We start from the raw sequence: 18,383 nt of genomic DNA, 5'->3' as shown, positions 1-18,383 counted from the left end.
GGGATGGGATCAATTGGGTAACTGCCCCCGAATATCATTGCTTTGTGTGGGATCTGTCACTTTGACAGATGACAGCCTCATAATTATGGCGCTCTGTTAATTGTTCTGATCCCCTCTCCTGCCGTAGGCAATAATAAAAATATAAATTTTCAAATATCGCTTTGCTAGCAGATCACAGCGCATATGGTCACAAAGTCAACATTTATAACATATCATCTTTTTAGATGTGACAGGTCTGTATGGGATTGTATGGCAAGCAATATGGAGTTATATAAAACGCTTTGAACTGATAGCGTAATCTGTCACCCCCTTAAAAGGTATGTATTATAAAATATAATTATAGAAATAATTTTGAGAACCACCATAATGGCATCTGTTTTTCATTTGATTAGTTTTACAAATTCAGATATGAGAACTGCAGAAACTTACAAAACATTTCAGTTACAAATTCAGTAAAATATTTTTTTAATATTTCAAATCTTTTCGATTTTTTTATTTGAATGATCATTTCAAAACAGGTCTGTCTCTGTTCTGAAACATTCCGTTTCCGTTTCAAGATGGTGGCCTTTTTATTGGTTCGGTAAAAAATATTTTTTTAAATGTGAAATCGTTGTTTATTTGGACTTTTCTTATTCGCATTTTTTCAATATTAAGATGTGAGAAATGTCCATCTCATGCATGCCCCCACAGAGACAGCCTGGATTCTCACTGCCTCGTAAACTCTGGCCCGCCATCAATAGGATAAGGTCCTCCCACAACCGCTGTGCCCACATGATGCACAGGTGGGGACTTAAAGAGTCGGAGATGTGTGAATGCGGTGCGGTGCAGACCACCGAACATGTCGTCAACGTATGGCCGCTGTATTCATTCCCCGGCGGGATTGATGAGGTTTACAGGGCGACGCCTGAGGCTCATTGACCTAGATGTTCCCTTCTAACCCCCCCCCCCTTACGAAAGAAGAAGAAAATTATGGTACTGGTCCCGGAAGAAAGTTTGAAAAAACAGCTGTAACCTAACCTAACCTTACCTGTCAAAGGCCATTCTTTTTGGCGGCCGTAAAGGTCCCACATGGGTAGTAATAAAATCAGATTTTTATAAAACATGGGAATGTTTTTATAATAAGTACTACAGTAATACTACGATATCTCTCGACTAGCAAGCTGGAGGTCGCAGGTTCAAATCCTGGCGTGCGTTTAATATAATATACAGGGTGTATCGGCACGTGCCCGACAAACTTTAACCAGCTATTCCTTAGCATATTTGGAGTAAAAAATCTTATGTGCACTTTGCTGTCCGGTAACGTTTTTTTTTTAATAAAAAAATTATTATTCATATTTTCACCACATGTCACCACTGTTTTATCCTTTGTCAAATTTTGAAAACCCATCTGGCAAATATTTTATTCGAATTCCGTTGAATAATGCACGTGTGTACCTATATTGGCGCACACTTACAATCACAACGAAATGGCACGGCACCATTCGTCTCATTTTTAACTATTATTATTTAGTGTGTGCGAAAGAGCGAAGACGCTTTTTGACATACTTGCTTATAACAGCTGTTGAACACGAAACGCAATGCCAATGACAGTGACGTAGTGTGGAAATTTTAAATTTTTTTGTTTTTAATTGAAAAAAAAATGCTACCGGACAGCAAAGTGCCTATAACATTTTTTACTCCAAATGTGCTAAGGAATAGCTGGTTAAAGTTTGTCGGGTTAGTGCCGATACACCCTGTATATAGAATATTTGCGGTACGTTCCAGAGTAAAAAGATACTTTCAGTATTGCTTTGGTATAAGACCACCATTCAGAATTGAAATGTTGCTTGAATTGCTTTGACCGTGTTTGGTGACCAGATCTGGATAGCCGGGTACTTCTCCACCTTCCCATCTCCTTCCCCTCCCACAACATACCTCAACAGGGAATGCCATAGTCTCTCTGGCGCCAGACGGTTGGGAGCAGTTGGGAGTCTTGTACAGTTTCACATAAAAAAAAAAACTTTTACGCCAAAATTATTCGAGTATAAAATAATAAAACACGTACATAATCAAAACTGATCTGTCAAATAACGCAATAGATATAATCTTATCTGAATCTTACCAAGAGAAAATGTTGTGAAAAGTATTACTTTTGACTTTGCCACTTATTATCTCGGAACCAATTCTACCTACTACTCTGTAGCAAAGATAAAAGAAAGAGAAAGTAAGAAATTGTTCAGCCTAACACTCATTGTAGTACGGCTGATCCCGGCAAAGATTTCCCAGCTGTGTGCTTACTGCTTAGCGGCAATTTCATTAAATTACTTGCCTTCTCTGATACATATTATTATTATCATCTGCGCGCGACAAAGTAACAGCTTCAGTTTATGAGAACCCCCGAGAGATACTGCGCATAACTTCACCTTATAGGTAGCTTACCAGCTCTGCCGCGGGTTAACTCGTATTTTAACAGCAATCTAGCTATCGTCAGAACGGCACTAAAGCAGTTGTTTTTATAGCCACAAATAACAATAACGATTTAGAACAATGCCGATGTTAGGCCGTAGTTAGAAAAGATGGCGCTTTTAAGATGCGAGCATATAAAAATGTTTTGCCTTTGATTTTCTTGGGAATTTGTGACGGGAGGAATTGCCGGAAGATAAAACAAGAGGGAATTAACGGGAAAAGTAAATTTTCTAATATTTGTTATTGATTTTACCATTTCAAGTTTTATAATTACGTATTTCATAATTATTGCCGACGGCTGTCGGTTTTTTCAGCCATGAGTGTAGTACATCATAATACATCAATGGCGTAGGTACTTTCTTGTAATTGAAGAAGTATTTGAATGTGTTCCATTTTTAAATTGTACCAAATAAAATCAAAAAGGGAATGAGTTGGTTTTAACAAATGGAATGAAGCGAAAACGATGTTCATCAGGGGGGGCGGAAATAACGTAGATCGATTGATGTTGGAGTGAGGTGTTGCGTTGTGAAAGTGATGTATTATGTGTAAATGGAGGATAATAAACAGGAGAGGAAGGTAATTTGTGGATTCTGTTTAAATCTAAAGTACCGTGTACTCAGTATAATGTTCACGCAACAAGTTAGTACAAAGTGATTAGTTTTTTTTGTATAAGTTACCAGGTTCTACTTTCTATACCGAGTTTGTTTTCCCGGTGGTGAAAATACGAACAGGGTAATATAACAGGTTTTCATGTCGCAGCTCTTCCCGATACTATACGAAAGAAGAGTAACCCGATATGATATAATATACCAAATAAATAACAGATTTGAAAGAAAGTTCTTCGTCTCGGCTGTTACCAAAGAAATGTTGAAAAAATAGTGGTACGAATTATTCATAATAGTTCGTATTTCCAATGCATAGGAGTATTTGGATGGAATTATGGCAATGATGATGAAGATATCCCAGGCATTCAAAATGTGTAAAAACGTTATCCATATGAAGGGAAATGTACACTACACAAACATCGCAGCGAATTTACCAGTTTGCCAAATATTCAACTTCATCACAGTTGGGACTTAATTATATAAGAATCTCGTATTTCGGATGTAGGGCGTAGGGATCTGTCTGTGATCGTAACTCTAATCATTTTAATTTTTTTAACTGGCAGTACCAAGAATTAATGTTAAAGTACCTAATTACAGTATTATTTTAACATAAAATTATTTTAACAAAAAATATTTGGAATTTATGTGTCAAGAATTCAGACAAGCGATAGAGTACCCACCTACCTGTAAATGAGTAAATTTTGTGAATATTTTTCTTGATAATTCTGCCGCAATTATTGCCCTTTTTCTGATTTGCTCTGTAGACAAACTTTCAGCTTCACTAATCCTACGATTATAATATCCCGTGATTTTTGACTGGTCTGCGCTAGTGTTAAATAATTCTCTAATAATATAGTTTTTCAAAATACGTTAAAATTTATTGTAGTAGGTAGATACATAAATATATAGGTAGATACGTCAGCAGTGCATAGGTGTGAGTACCTTGTTCGTACCAACTCTCGCTATAAGTATTATAGGTACCTATTCACAATAATCTGGTACCCTACCTACAGTGTTTGGAATAATTATAGGTACGAAGAAGATGAAAGGATTTTCAACTTTCCTTGAAATTTGCAAATAGAGTTATGTCGTCATCCAGAAAACAAAATGGCATAGATCGGATACAGACATATTGAGATCAAAAAAATTATAATCAGTCAGATTGCATAGAATACCTACGTAAACCTGTGTAAATTGGTCTGTGCCATGTAATAAGTATTATGGTTGCGTCACACGACGCTACGAGTATATCATCATATCGCTGGCTATACCATCCCATATAGATATGTTACATGAGAGAGAAAATATAATATGTTCGTGGGCGTGGCTTAGATGATATGCTGATATCTGATAGCCTAGCAATATTTAAAAAAAATATGCTACTCCTCCTTCCAGGGTCGGCCCAGAGCCAAACGGCATCAGGAGCGAGCATAATTAATTACTCTTGTCAAAACCAGTAGACTTCTAGGTAGGTGATCACAGTAATCAATAATTTTCGGATGGTTTGTATTTTTTGTGTAGCGCCGTTTTTATTAAAAATAATCTCAAAGGCGATGTATCGTTAGGAGTCCTAACTTAGGACTGTTAGGTATTATCAGAGCTTTGGCGCCTTGGCAATTCGGCATCCGGAGCGGACTGCTCCAATGCGCCCGCATTGTGAACCGGCTCTGCCCCTTCCTGCCTACGGCTATGCCTACAGATGAATTAGAGAGCTGCCGTGGTCACGCGGTCAAGGTGACGGATAACATGAACATATAATCTGTATAGGCCATGCCCAAAAACGCTTTGAGCGTATAGCGTCGTCTGACTTATTAATTATTATCAGTTTCTATCTGGGAAACTCAATTCCTTACCTTAAAAAGTAAAAAGATTAAATTGAAGGGGGGCTAATTAAAAGTTTGGGTAATTCAACTTTCCAATTAAAAGTTCAAAAAGCCTTTGTGTTTATAAAAACATTGGTTGTATTGATTTTTGTTTCGCAATTTTCGCTCAAGCCTAAAAGCTTCGTTGATTTTTTTTTATCGCGTGCAAATCTATTTGTAGGTACGTACTTAACTTGCCCCGGCTTAGTGGGGAGGAGATATACATTCATTATCAGTCCTGTGTGTGTGAAATAAAACATAGCAGAAGTTGTATTCAGAAGCGCAGAATATGGATATACTTTCATGGATTCGGTATACAAATGTATGAACCATTTGACTGTCCTAAAACGGGAAACTTCCTAGTTGGACAGTCAAAGCTTCCTTTTATATTTGTATATCTTGTATGTAATAAATGTAATAATAATAAATAAATAAATAAAATAAATAAACCAAAAATTACTATAAAATGAATAAACATCACAATCACTTTAGTCCTGGGCCTAATGTCGTATTTTTCCCATTTTTGTCTTTTTGTCTGCATTGCATCGTTTCACTCGACTAACTAACTTACCGTTACGCCGTTTCCCGCAGTGGTAGCTTCTTTCTTGGGCGTCCCTAATGGTCATAGTCATGATATACATGGTGTCTGGAAACTCGTAGCACAACCGGGAAACTAGTGAATCTACATCGCATTTCGAGTCGATTTTGTGAAATAACTTTTCAGATTTGAGCCTTCTTTTTCGAGTAAATCGAGTCCGAAATTGGAATTATTTTAGGTCAAAATAAAAAAAATAAATAAAAATTGGTTGGGTTAATGTCAGCTGTTTAATGTGTTTGAAAATGCATCGGAGCGTAAACCTAGCTTATTTTTTTTAACATTGTAGTTACCGAAAAAAATAATGCAAATGCTCAGATCGAAACATGTCTTTTTAGGATCTCTATGTGATGTAGATTCACTAGATTCCCGCTTGTAGGTACTACGATTATCCGGACACAGTGTATATTCTTATGGATCTTTTTCTCCGTTCATGCAAAGGTGTAATATTTTGGGCCTTTTCATTGTGATGTTCAACTATTGCTTGATAGTTGTCAGGACGGGGCTAATGTCGTAGTGTTATAGGCATTTGATTTTGGGTCGTAACATTTCGGATTCGATTTTAGAAGAGTGCAAAAATTTACCAAAGGATTGCAATTATTGTAACTGGAACGGGCGCTAACCCAGACGCAAACTATAGCAAGTAGGTTGCTATATAGGGTGTTAAGGGGCGGACTTGACTTACTTTAACCAATGATTCCTGACATTATTTGGAGAGTAGCTTGACATATAGGGTAGACAGAGGCTATTCGGATCATTTTTTATGTTTTCTTGAAAAAAATTAAAACTAATGCATTTTCGAAAATAAAATTTATTTAATATTAAGCATTTGACATTTTGATATGTTTTAATTTTAATAATCATAAAATAAAGTAACTTTAAAAAAACATATGACTATTACTGTAGACCTCTCCACCGATCCGAATCACCACATATAAATGTGGTGATTCGGATCAGTGGTGGGGCTACTCGGATCAAACCCGAAAAAATAGTTAAGTATGAAAGAAAAACAAAAACCAAAATATGTTTTAGAACACACAACTTATATGAAAGTATCATGACACTTATTACACTCTTATTGGCTTACACACCGCACAAATAAAAACTTTCTTGTCGTAACATTTTTTGTGGCACCATTCTTCGCAAGAAGAACATTGAATCCAATCTTCCTTTGGAGGATGTTTGTACATCCTCTTCATTGCAATAAATGCAAAACCACTTTCTTAAAGCCCCAGCCGATAAAGAAGTTGTTATGGAAGATTTTTTAACTTTAAGTCCCGGGGTACCTTTTCCTTTGAACTGTAATTTTGGGCGGTTTTGGTGACATTTCAATTATTAATTCATCCTTCTTACGTTTACCCTTATACAGGTCAAATGGAGGTATGAATGATCCAACTGCATTTATATAAGCCAAAACAGTTATATTTTGACCTCGCTCGACAATTGTCATTGATACCACTTCACGACTTTTCTTTTCAGCAATAATATGCGGTGGATGATTATTTAGGGCATGCCGGTTTCGTCCATATTATAAATGCATTCTGGCCTTCCTTGTAATTGACAGTCTCTTATTACCTTTTCCAGTGAATTTTTGAAAATTGAGATCCAGACAAAATTTGAAAATTTGTCTGTATCCATTCCGTTAATCCTTGCTCGAGATAGTCCTTCTGGTTTTCTTATGGAGAGGTATCTTATGAGGCGTAAGAAAACGATGAAACCAATCTTGACCTGCCATTCCAACATCTGAATTAAATCTTCGTTGAGCTTGATTACCAAGACGATTACAATAATCAAAAGCGTATTTCGTGACTATTTTTGGAGTAATGCGGAATCCACGTTCAGATAAATAAACCAACCTATCCGCAAACTGTTTTTCAGATTCAATATCTATTGCAAGTCTTGCTCCTGGATTAGAGATGATTCCAGTGATTGAAGTCGTATGTCTTGTAATGTCGTGTATGGGATTCCGTAGCTCACAGCAGCACTGCGTAATCCCATTTCACCGGATTTTACTTTCCTAACGGCTTCACCCATTGCAATTTTCGACCATAATTGATTAGTTGTCTTTTTCGCATAATTGCGCACCTTCTGTTTTAAATAAAAATATAAAACAATTAACGCATCGAATTTTAAAAGCACTAAAATATGATCCAAATAGCCCCCCCCACCGTCGGTCCGTTTAACCTCACATTTATCAATATGATATTTACTCAAAATAAAGTACAAAAACATACAAAATGCAATTTATTGCGCTTTAATTCTGTTTACTGTGCATTTTATTGATAAATATATAACATATAAACATGACTAAATAGCTTACCTTTTCAGAAAAAACACTAAGAACTCAGAGAACAATATTACATCAGACATTTATTTGAGACGTAACTTGTACGATCTTCACACATATCGATTTTTAGCAGTCAACCCACGCAATCTGTAATATCGGTAATCTTACTATTATGGCATCCGGTAGATGGGGAAGCTATGTCTACATTCTTTCATTGTCATTTGGTTACAATAGCCGAGATATATCCATATTGCTTAGCTTGATCCGAATAACTCACCTGATCCGAATAGCCTCGGTCTACCCTACGGCGCCCCAGCAAAGAGACGTTCGGAACAGCCAGCTCAATATGCACCTCCACAAGATTTGGATTACTAACATTAAAAGTACTTCATTATTTGGATCTCTCTCGCGATGAAACATGAAACCGTATTTGCTTAGGCTTACTTCAACTCCAAGGAGAAAATTAGAGTAAATTACACACGTTACATTAAGAGATGAGGCGTGCTTAGATGCAAATTTAATACTTACTTATGTCAATTTTTCCAACGAATTGACAATCTTAACTATTAGGAAGGTATACAGGGTGTATCGGCACGTACCCGACAAACTTTAACCAGCTATTCCTTAGCATATTTGGAGTAAAAAATCTTATGTGCACTTTGCTGTCCGGTAACGTTTTTTTTAATAAAAAATTAACTATTCATATTTTCACCACATGTCAACACTGTTTTATCCTTTGTCGAAGTTTGAAAACCCATCTGGCAATATTTTATTCGAATTCCGTTGAATAATGTACGTTTGTACCTATATTGGCGCGCTTTTACAATCACAACGAAATGGCACGGCACCATTCACCGGCAAATATCATATTGATAAATGTGAGGTTAAACGGACCGACGGTGGGGGGGCTATTTGGATCATATTTTAGTGCTTTTAAAATTCGATGCGTTAATTGTTTTATATTTTTATTTAAAACAGAAGGTGCGCAATTATGCGAAAAAGAAAACTAATCAATTATGGTCGAAAATTGCAATGGGTGAAGCCATTTCGTTGTGAATTTTCAAATAAATTGTAAATTTTGTTTTCTTTACATTCTTCTTTACATTTTAACTTATATTGGTATTATATTAGCATTACAGGAACTGTATTTTTACATAAAGAAAGTTCGAAAATTGTTCAATTCTTCGTGATATTTTTCCTTAAAGGAAAAGTTCCTTCTTTACTTTCATTTTTTATTTTTTGTTATTTTTCATTTCCTTGTTTTATCTTTTAATATTTCTTTAGTTTATTATATCAGCTAAACAATAGTAAAAAAAAAAAAAAAATGTCGTGGTATAACTGAAAGTATTCTAGAATATGAATATACATAAGTATTTTTTTTAACAACAGAATAGTCAACACTATAATTTACTATAATTTTACATGTAAAAACATTATCATATTGGAATGTCCTAAAACGGGCAATCGCCTAGTTGGACATTTTAAGTTCATTAATTGTATTATGTAATATTTACAAACAAACAATAAATAAACAAATAAACAATAAACCATTCGTCTCATTTTTAACTATTATTATTTAGTGTGTGCGAAAGAGCGAAGACGCTTTTCGACATACTTGTTTATAACAGCTGTTGAACACGAAAAGCAATGCCAATGACAGTGATGTAGTGTGGAAATTTTTAATTTTTTTGTTTTTAATTGAAAAAAAAATGCTACCGGACAGCAAAGCGCCCATAACATTTTTTACTTCAAATGTGCTAAGGAATAGCTGGTTAAAGTTTGTCGGGTACGTGCCGATACACCCTGTATAGTTACGAACGATTGAAATGGTAATATAACCAATTAAACACGAATATAATGTCTCGTACGATCGGTTCTACCACGAATGGCCATATTAGTACATTAATGTTTAATGGTTTTCCTATTAAATACCATAATGTCTAATGTACGACTGCCTGTCTATCGGATTGTGGCGTAATTATTCCGAATTCAAACAATGTTGTGGCAATTTCACTGTTCAAAGGGACGACAAATTCACAATCAGAATAATGTTCCTGCCACGGAGAGCTTTTCTCGGTTTTAATTTGTAATATCTCTCTATGTTACATACGTCATTCATAAAAAAGAGACACAGAATATAATGGATTAAAAAAAACTGAATTATTATATTATATTTGCCTATACGTATCGAAAACTGAAAATACACATCAAAAACAATACTAATTATAATACAATAATAGTATTTACACTTTTAAAATGCCCCCAGTTGACATATAGGTACACTAGAATCTTATTTACAACCTCAAAACTTTACCCCAAACTATTCGAAAGTTCCCGAGAAACGCCGGGTGTTACATAATAAACATAATAAAAATAACCTCAAGAAAGACGCAGACGTTTCCAGGAATCTCTCTGTAATCCATAATCGTAAAGTAATATCGTTTCTCTACGGGATGACATAAACGTAATCTAATAATGATTGTATCTCTAGATCGACACCCCCTACCCAAAGTACTCTATATGCAAAGCTGTTACTTTACTAAAGCCTATTTTGGATTTGTATTCAATTTTATAAATTAGATAGGTACCTATAAATAGAACGTTCTGAAATGTCAATTTTATAGAATAATTCATGGTAAATTACGAACAAGTTATAGAATTGTTGAAAGATTTAGAGATATTTTTAAATTTATAATTTACTATTCTCTACATTGAATTAATCTAATTAGTAATCTAACATGATGTAAAAATAGATGAAACGACTATTCCATTTGTTGAATCTGCGCGCAACCTTGGAATAATGGTGGACGGTAAATTGAGGTATGAGGAACATATTAAAAACAATTCGCAGTGGTGCTATTCGAGACTTCGTCTGCTGTACAATATAAAAGATTATATATCAATGAAATTACGAAAGATTATTACTGATAGTCTTGTTCTCTCAATTTTGGAGTATGAAGACACAGTATATGGTCCCTCTTTACTGAAAAAACCCAAAAACAAATACAACGAGTCCAAAATGCATGTGACCAATATTGTTATAATGTCCCGAGACGCGATCATATCTCGCCTTACCTCTATCGGCATCAGATTCTAAATATGTCGAACAGAAGGAAATTACACCAATTGTGTCAAATGTTCAATTTGATGAATTCAAAGGTTCCTGCCTATCTGTTTGACAGATTGCAGTGGTCCCGTGACTCTCATGCACATAGTACGCGTCAAAGAAACCACTTACTCGTTCTTCCCAAACATAAAACTACTGTGTTTGAGGGTAGTTATAGCTATTCTTCGTCAAAGCTTTGGAATGAAGTACCACTGTCAATTTGAATATCGACATCGTAGCATTGATTCAAAAAGCTTTGCTGGGAATGGTTGCTATCGTTACAATGAAGGGGATACTTAGCTACATGTGGTTGCGATTATTGTTTATTTTGAATTTTTGTTGACTATATTATTAATTTGCACTGATTTGTAACACTACTATTTCTATATTTATTTGTTTGTGTTGATTTGAGTTTTTATTGTTAATATTATTTCATTTTTCATTGTTCATTATTATACCTAAATGTGTATATTTTATTTTTATTATATTGGAGGCACTGCTGAAAACCAGCTTCATTCCCGGAGAGATCCGGAATGCATAGCTGAGCAGTGACCTCTTTGTCAATAGAATTTATGTTAAAAAATATGTAAAATTTATCTATTGGAAAATAAATGTTTTATTATTATTATTAATGGTATATACTATCTATCGCCCTGGTGAAGTTACCATTCAGAATCAAAACATTGACTGAAAATGATTTAGCAGTGTTAAGTGACCCGATCTCCGTTCTCTTCCTCATCTCCTTCCCATCCTCCTTCTTTTCAGCTTCACAAGATACATGCAATGGGATGCCATCATCTCGCTGGCAGTTGAAATTCTTGTGCGGTATTCAAATTAAAAAAGTCCTGAAACAAACATGAAGTTTTCGTTGATTGGAATCGAGGCTCTGAGGCGAACCCCCCCGATGTGAATGCTATAGCTAAGCCACTAACCCCATTTACCACATACAAATGCTTGTTTAGTAATGGTGTAAAATATAAAACATGTTTATTAGTAGGGGGGTTAGAAATTATAACGTTAAAACAAAGCAACCTCCCCTTGCTTGTGACTAGGCGGTGGGTAGTTCAAGTTCCAACGACAGCCAGATATAAGAGTTATCTATTCTTCTTCCCCCTTTAATTAGATACATCGATCGCTAGTCAATGGCTGCACTTATTAATATTCCGTTTGCGCTCCTCACCAATAACACCCAGTAATCAATCTTCCTTTCACAGCTTCCGAGTGGCAGATGGCTGTGCTCTCTTGCGGCAGGGAGTCTCAACACACTCCGGGGGAAAAAACAAGGCTTTTGTTTTCCAATCTCTTTGTCAAATTACAGCCACTAATCAATAACGGGCGCGCGAACAACACACTTATAAGCCGTGTTTCTGAAATAATTATATTGTTTCTGGGTCCTCGTGTATTGATTGTACAATGTGGTACATAAAGAAGTGAGATATTATGATATTTGTTATTTTGGCGAGGTATCAGAATTTGGCGGCAGTGTAACCTATTCTGACAATTATGGTAGACAATGCTAGGAAACCACATGAAATATCATGAACCTAAAAAGCCCTGGATGGAGCCATTCGAGAAAAATTTGAAGCCAGGTATTCTCTCATAAAATACCCCAAACATCATAAGCTGATTATAAACGCATTAACAATACACAAATAACATAATAATTGTTCACTTTGCATACAAATTATTTTAAAAGTTAGTCATACAAGATTTGGCTTCAATACCAAAATCGCACTAATGCTCTCTCCAGGACTTTTTAGGTTCATGGAAAATAATAATGAAAAACCACATTTTTTTATGTAAATTGTGTTATATACAATTCAAAACGATTTTTCATAGGTTTAATTTTCCGTTTACGTTTACGGTTTAGGTTTACGACTTTCAAAAGGGCCCCCGAACTTAGTATGCACATAGCCCCTTCACGACTTAAGACGGCCCTGTTCATAACGTACACGTCACCTTGTATGTAAATATTTCCAGTTTATCTCACTACTTGCTTGTTCCTTTCCTCTAAGTTCTATTAAAAACATAATCTGCCCCCCATGGGTTAGGGTTAAGGCTAACGACGCCACTACATTGATTTTATGCATGCGTATCATTGATAGCCTGTCTTTTATTTTCAGCAGTTATAGAATGGATGTATTGGAACATGATATGACCACTTCACCGCATTACAATAATGTATTTATGACTTCACCGCTTCAAATAAATAATTGCATAAAGTCTGTTAACCCGAGTAAATTAAAATCTTGTCAATGAGTCAACTTCCCTTCAATAAATGAACATAACCTAATAAGTAGACAATATAAACGAAACAAACTTGTAGTAGGAACTAGGAACAAGAACTCACTAAAAATTCATGTTAAACATCTTTGCATAGTGTTCAATCGCCAAAAACATTTGTTCAGTTTTGTTCTGAAAGTTTGAACGAAACAAACGAGAGTTTCAAAGAACTTTATAGAAATTTGTAAGTCTTCTTCCAATACATCCGTAAACATTCAGACAGTAGTTATTCAGATATTAAAATTGATGATGAAAACACAGTTTACTGCTTCGGTATCGTAATGGATAGCATATTTACTGTATTTCAGGAGTTTGTAGGTTCAATTTTCAACTCTTAAAAATTTATTTATTTATTTATTTATTTATCGTTTCTTTACATTGTATCTTTTTTTTAAGTTATAATTTTTAACCTCACTAGGACAAGCCTGTGTTGAGGTTAATAATTTTACAAAATATTAAAAAAATAGTACAAAGATTATAAGAGATTTAAAATAGTACAAAAATTAAAAAAAAATAATTCAAATATTAAGATAACAATATTGTTACATTGACGTTTCTGCGAATTGGATACCTACATGGTACCTATCAGCCTATTCATTACAATATAATGCTGTAAACATGTAGGGTGACCATGATATTTAATTGCAATAAAAATGTAACAAACTATTATTTTTTTTTTTTAACAGAGAAGAAAGAAAGAGAGAAAAAAACATTTACATTAAAAAAGAAAAGGATGAAAAAATTAACTTATTCAAAATATTATGCCACAATTTAAAAGGACAAAGATGAAAGAATATGTTGGAAATCCTCGGATGGCAGAAATAATTTAACATTCTTTTTAAATGTACACAAGGAATTTGACGATTTAATGTGATCTGGAAGGCTATTAAATAAAAGTGGAGCCTGGTACAAATAATGTCTCTGCCCAAATGAGGATTTAGGGTGAATTGCCATAAAGTTCAGACCAGAGCCAATTCTTGTAGTACGAATTTGTTGCGTTCTTTTAGCAGAACTAATATTGTTAAAAAATCTGCATAACGTTTGTAGGATAAATAGTTGTTTTAAATTCATGATATTACATTCCTTATAAAGTAACTGTGTAGGATATGTAAATTTTTTCTTATACATAACTTTGAGAATCAGTTTTTGGGCAATATTAAGTGGTTCTATTACAGTCTTCAGGCAGGAACCCCAGCACACTATATTATATGAAAGTAGGCACTGAATTATAGCAAAATACACTGTTTTTAATTTTTCCTTGTCTAGTACATGTCTGAGATCTTTAAAAATATAGATAAGTCTCCTAACTTTATTTACTAACATTTCGACATGATCATTCCACCTCAAAAATTTATCAATTTTTACCCCCAGGTATTTGAGGCTGTCTACACTTTCCAAGGGGTTGCAGTTACACGTTTGCACACAATTGTGAATAATCAAATTATGAGAGGTAGATGGCTGACTTTTATAAGAAATGCTAAAAGTGATGTATTTGGTTTTTTGTGTATTTAAAGTTAAAATATTATTACTCAGATAATTATTAACTATTCCTAAACCTGTATCACATTTTTCAAAAGTTTCACTCCAATTTTTACCCTCAAATATTAAGGCAGTGTCATCTGCAAAACTAACAATGTTACCTGGAATTTTTAGACTGCATAAATCGTTTATATAAATAAGAAATAATATTGGCCCGAGTACACTACCTTGTGGTACTCCAAATGAGATAGATTTACTATCGCTTAACATTTTATTTATTTCTACTTGCTGTGTTCTATCACTAAGGTAAGATCTGAACCAACCCATAGCTGTATTATCAATGCCTAAAGATAATAATTTCTTAAGAAGCAACTCGTGGGAAACCGTATCGAAGGCCTTTGATAAGTCTAAAAATACCGCTATAGTTTTGTTGCCATAGTCCAGTGCGTTTATAACTTTGGTCAATACCTTTAATATAGCATCACTCGTACTTCTGTTCTCTCTGAAACCAAATTGGCTGTCGGAGAGTATTTTGTATTTTTCTAAAAATGATACTAATCTTGACTTAGCCAGTCTTTCTATTATTTTTGAGAGAGTATTGAGCAAAGATATTGGTCTGTAATTATTAACATTTTCGTGATCTCCACCTTTGAAAAGAGGTATAATCTTGGCATTTTTACAATGGGAAGGAAATATGCCATTCTTAAAACTAAGATTAACAATATGAGTTATAGGACCAGCTAACTCATAAACATGCTGTTTATACACCATTATACTTAAGCCATCGATACCACAGGAAAAAGACATTTTTAATTCATTTATAACTTTAGTAACTTCAAAAATGTTAGTAGTTTTAAATTCAAAACTATCTCCTGTAACTTGAGTACCAGGTTTAAAATTGTTAACAAGATACATTTCGTTGGTTTTATTAGCACTGCACAAGTTTTTTGCGTATGTAGGACCAATATCACTGAAGAAGTTATTAACATGGTTGGTAATTATATGTGGATCCTCCTCTAATGAGATAGTTTTGTTATTGATTACTAATTTTTTTATGGACACTTGCTCCTTTTGAATATTTATGGCTTCCTTTATAATCTTCCACTGTTGCTTGTTATTACCGTTGACTTTATCCAGTTTCCTTCTGTAATACGTTTGCTTTGTATATTTTATAATTTTTGTACACCAGTTTCTGTATCTCTTATAATAAGCCAGCAGTTGAATATTATTAACCTCTCCTCGACATTTGTTGTGCAGTTTGTCGCGGGTTCTAAGGCATTTGATAATTCCATCATTTATCCAAGGTTTTAAGTATTTGATGTTATGTTTTACACTTTGTACCGACGAGCAACTTTCCACGTGCATTTTTAAATATTTTACGAAGTTTTCAGTAGCTGAATTAACATCTTGCGATGACAGGACTGACTGCCATGATTCTTCTTTTAATTTAGCCTTCAAAAGAATGTTATTTATGACGGTTTTGATTTTTTCATTTTCCTTTGCTATTTTCTTTTGTCTAAAGCTCATAAATCTCAGCAATACCGCATCATGATCTGTTATGTCAGTAGTGAAGACAGCTCCCTGTGGTTCAAATTTAGATTTTACCATAATGTGATCGATGCAACTTGAAGCAGTAGACGAAACTCTTGTAGGTGAAATTATAATAGGCTTTAAGCCGTGAAAAGCCAAAAGTGAGAGGTATTTTTGAGTTTTTATACTGTTCAAATCTAATGTATTAATATTTATATCACCACATAAAATGATTTCCTTATTTTGTATAGATGTAGAATCAAGTAGGACACTCAGTGATTCAAGGAAACTATCTATATGAGTCTGGGACGGAGATCTGTAAATGGCTATTAAACATATATTATTCGATATCTGCATTCTTAAGCAGTTTGCTCCAGGGAAAACAATTTCCTCAACAGTCGCCTGAACATTTTGTTTCACGTAGGCAACTACACCATCGTTTTGCAAATAGTTATTATTTGTATTGTAAACTGTGTATCCTGGGATGCTAGGTATATTGATCAAATTTTTTAGCCAAGCTTCTGTAAAAACTAATACCTCAGGACGATGTTCTATGCCATCAAGCATAGTTAAGGTTTCATCAAAGTTTTTACTTAAACTTCTAATGTTTAAACAAACTAAAGAAAAGTTTGAATGTTTCAAAAAATTTTTGCAAGTAAATGAATCTTTAATAGTTAAATTAGGTTCTGTATTGTCATCCAAATCAATGTTTTTTCCTAAATCGATGTCCATTTTTAATATATTAAATATTGTCGGTGCCTTTTACGATACAACTTCTAAATTATATTGAGGTCATCTTCGTGTTTTATTTCTTTAATTTTTTTTCCTTCATCTTCTTTCATTAGAATTGATCCATTTTTAAACCAAATATATTTGTATTTTAATTCTCTTCCCTTTAATTTGGCTTTCCAAAGCAGTTCTTTAAAATAAGGAGATAGCGATTCTCCTAGGAATATCATTTTCTCACGGTTTGAGATCACCTTCTTGTTTGCCAATAATTTTGATCTTGTTTCTGGATTTCTAATTTTTAAGAGAATTTTTTTCGGATGACCTGGTCTTCTGTCATATTGTCTTATTGCTGATGTAATTATCCTCTGTACTTATTTGGATATTAGCACTTTTTATTAGGTTTATAGCAGTTACAAAAATATGTAATGTAATAACTGTATGTTATGATGTTGATTAATGGGAGAAAATATAACATTTCTAGGAATTTTTGTAAGGGATTAACAATGAAATTGAATGAGATTTTTATTCAAAATCTTATTTTTATTCTTTATTTTCGGGAAATATTTATATGAAAAGAAACTTATATTTCTTAATAAAGCTTTCTTTTGAAGGATTTTTTTAAAACAAGAACCAGTTCATTATAAGGGAATGATATTTCAACCGATAGAAATACGATATAAATCGGTGTTACTTGGCTCAGACAATAAAACGATATATCAATCTGTGTTACCTCTTGGCTCTGACAATAACATGATATATAAATCTGTGTTACCTCTTGGCTCTGACAATAACATGATATATAAATCTGTGTTACCTCTTGGCTCTGACAATAACATGATATTTAAATCTGTGTTACCTCTCTGCTCTGACAATAACACGATATATAAATCGGTTTTACCTCTTCGATCTGGCAACAACATGTATTATAAAATTAATTACTTACGCACAGACCCAGTTTTGTGTCAACGGTTTGTTGGTGAGGAAATTTGAAAGTTAGTAGCAATACTGAAGTGATTTGACAATTTACTTCGCATTACGAAATGATACTTAGGTTATTGACGTCTTAGGACAAGCTTGCCCTAATGACATGATAAGATGCGTAACTTCGCAATTTTGTGCTTTTTCTACATTAGATTGGATACAGTAGTATTTATTTTCGCTGTAGAAGCAGCTAAACTTGTACTATAATAATTTTTCTAACCCTGAAATGGTCACGCAGAAGTACCGACTTTGTAATTATATTTCCTTCCTGTACTGATTTTTTTCATTCACAACAGGTTATTTCTTTATATCTAAGTAATACCCAAATACAATAATTTCGAAATTCGGAGAAAACTGTGAACGTTAATGCGAACAAATGATTCAATTAAATGATAATGGTATACGCCCTTTCCTGCAGAATGACCCACGAATTCTCTTCAAATAATACTTTTCACAATGGAAAGACGTGCGATTGATAGAA

The sequence above is a fragment of the Hesperophylax consimilis genome, chromosome 4 (genome assembly GCF_061612785.1).
Source record: "Hesperophylax consimilis isolate HC1 chromosome 4, BYU_Hcon_1.0, whole genome shotgun sequence".
Taxonomy (NCBI): Eukaryota; Metazoa; Arthropoda; class Insecta; order Trichoptera; family Limnephilidae; genus Hesperophylax; species Hesperophylax consimilis.
This window is presented reverse-complemented; position numbering follows the sequence as displayed.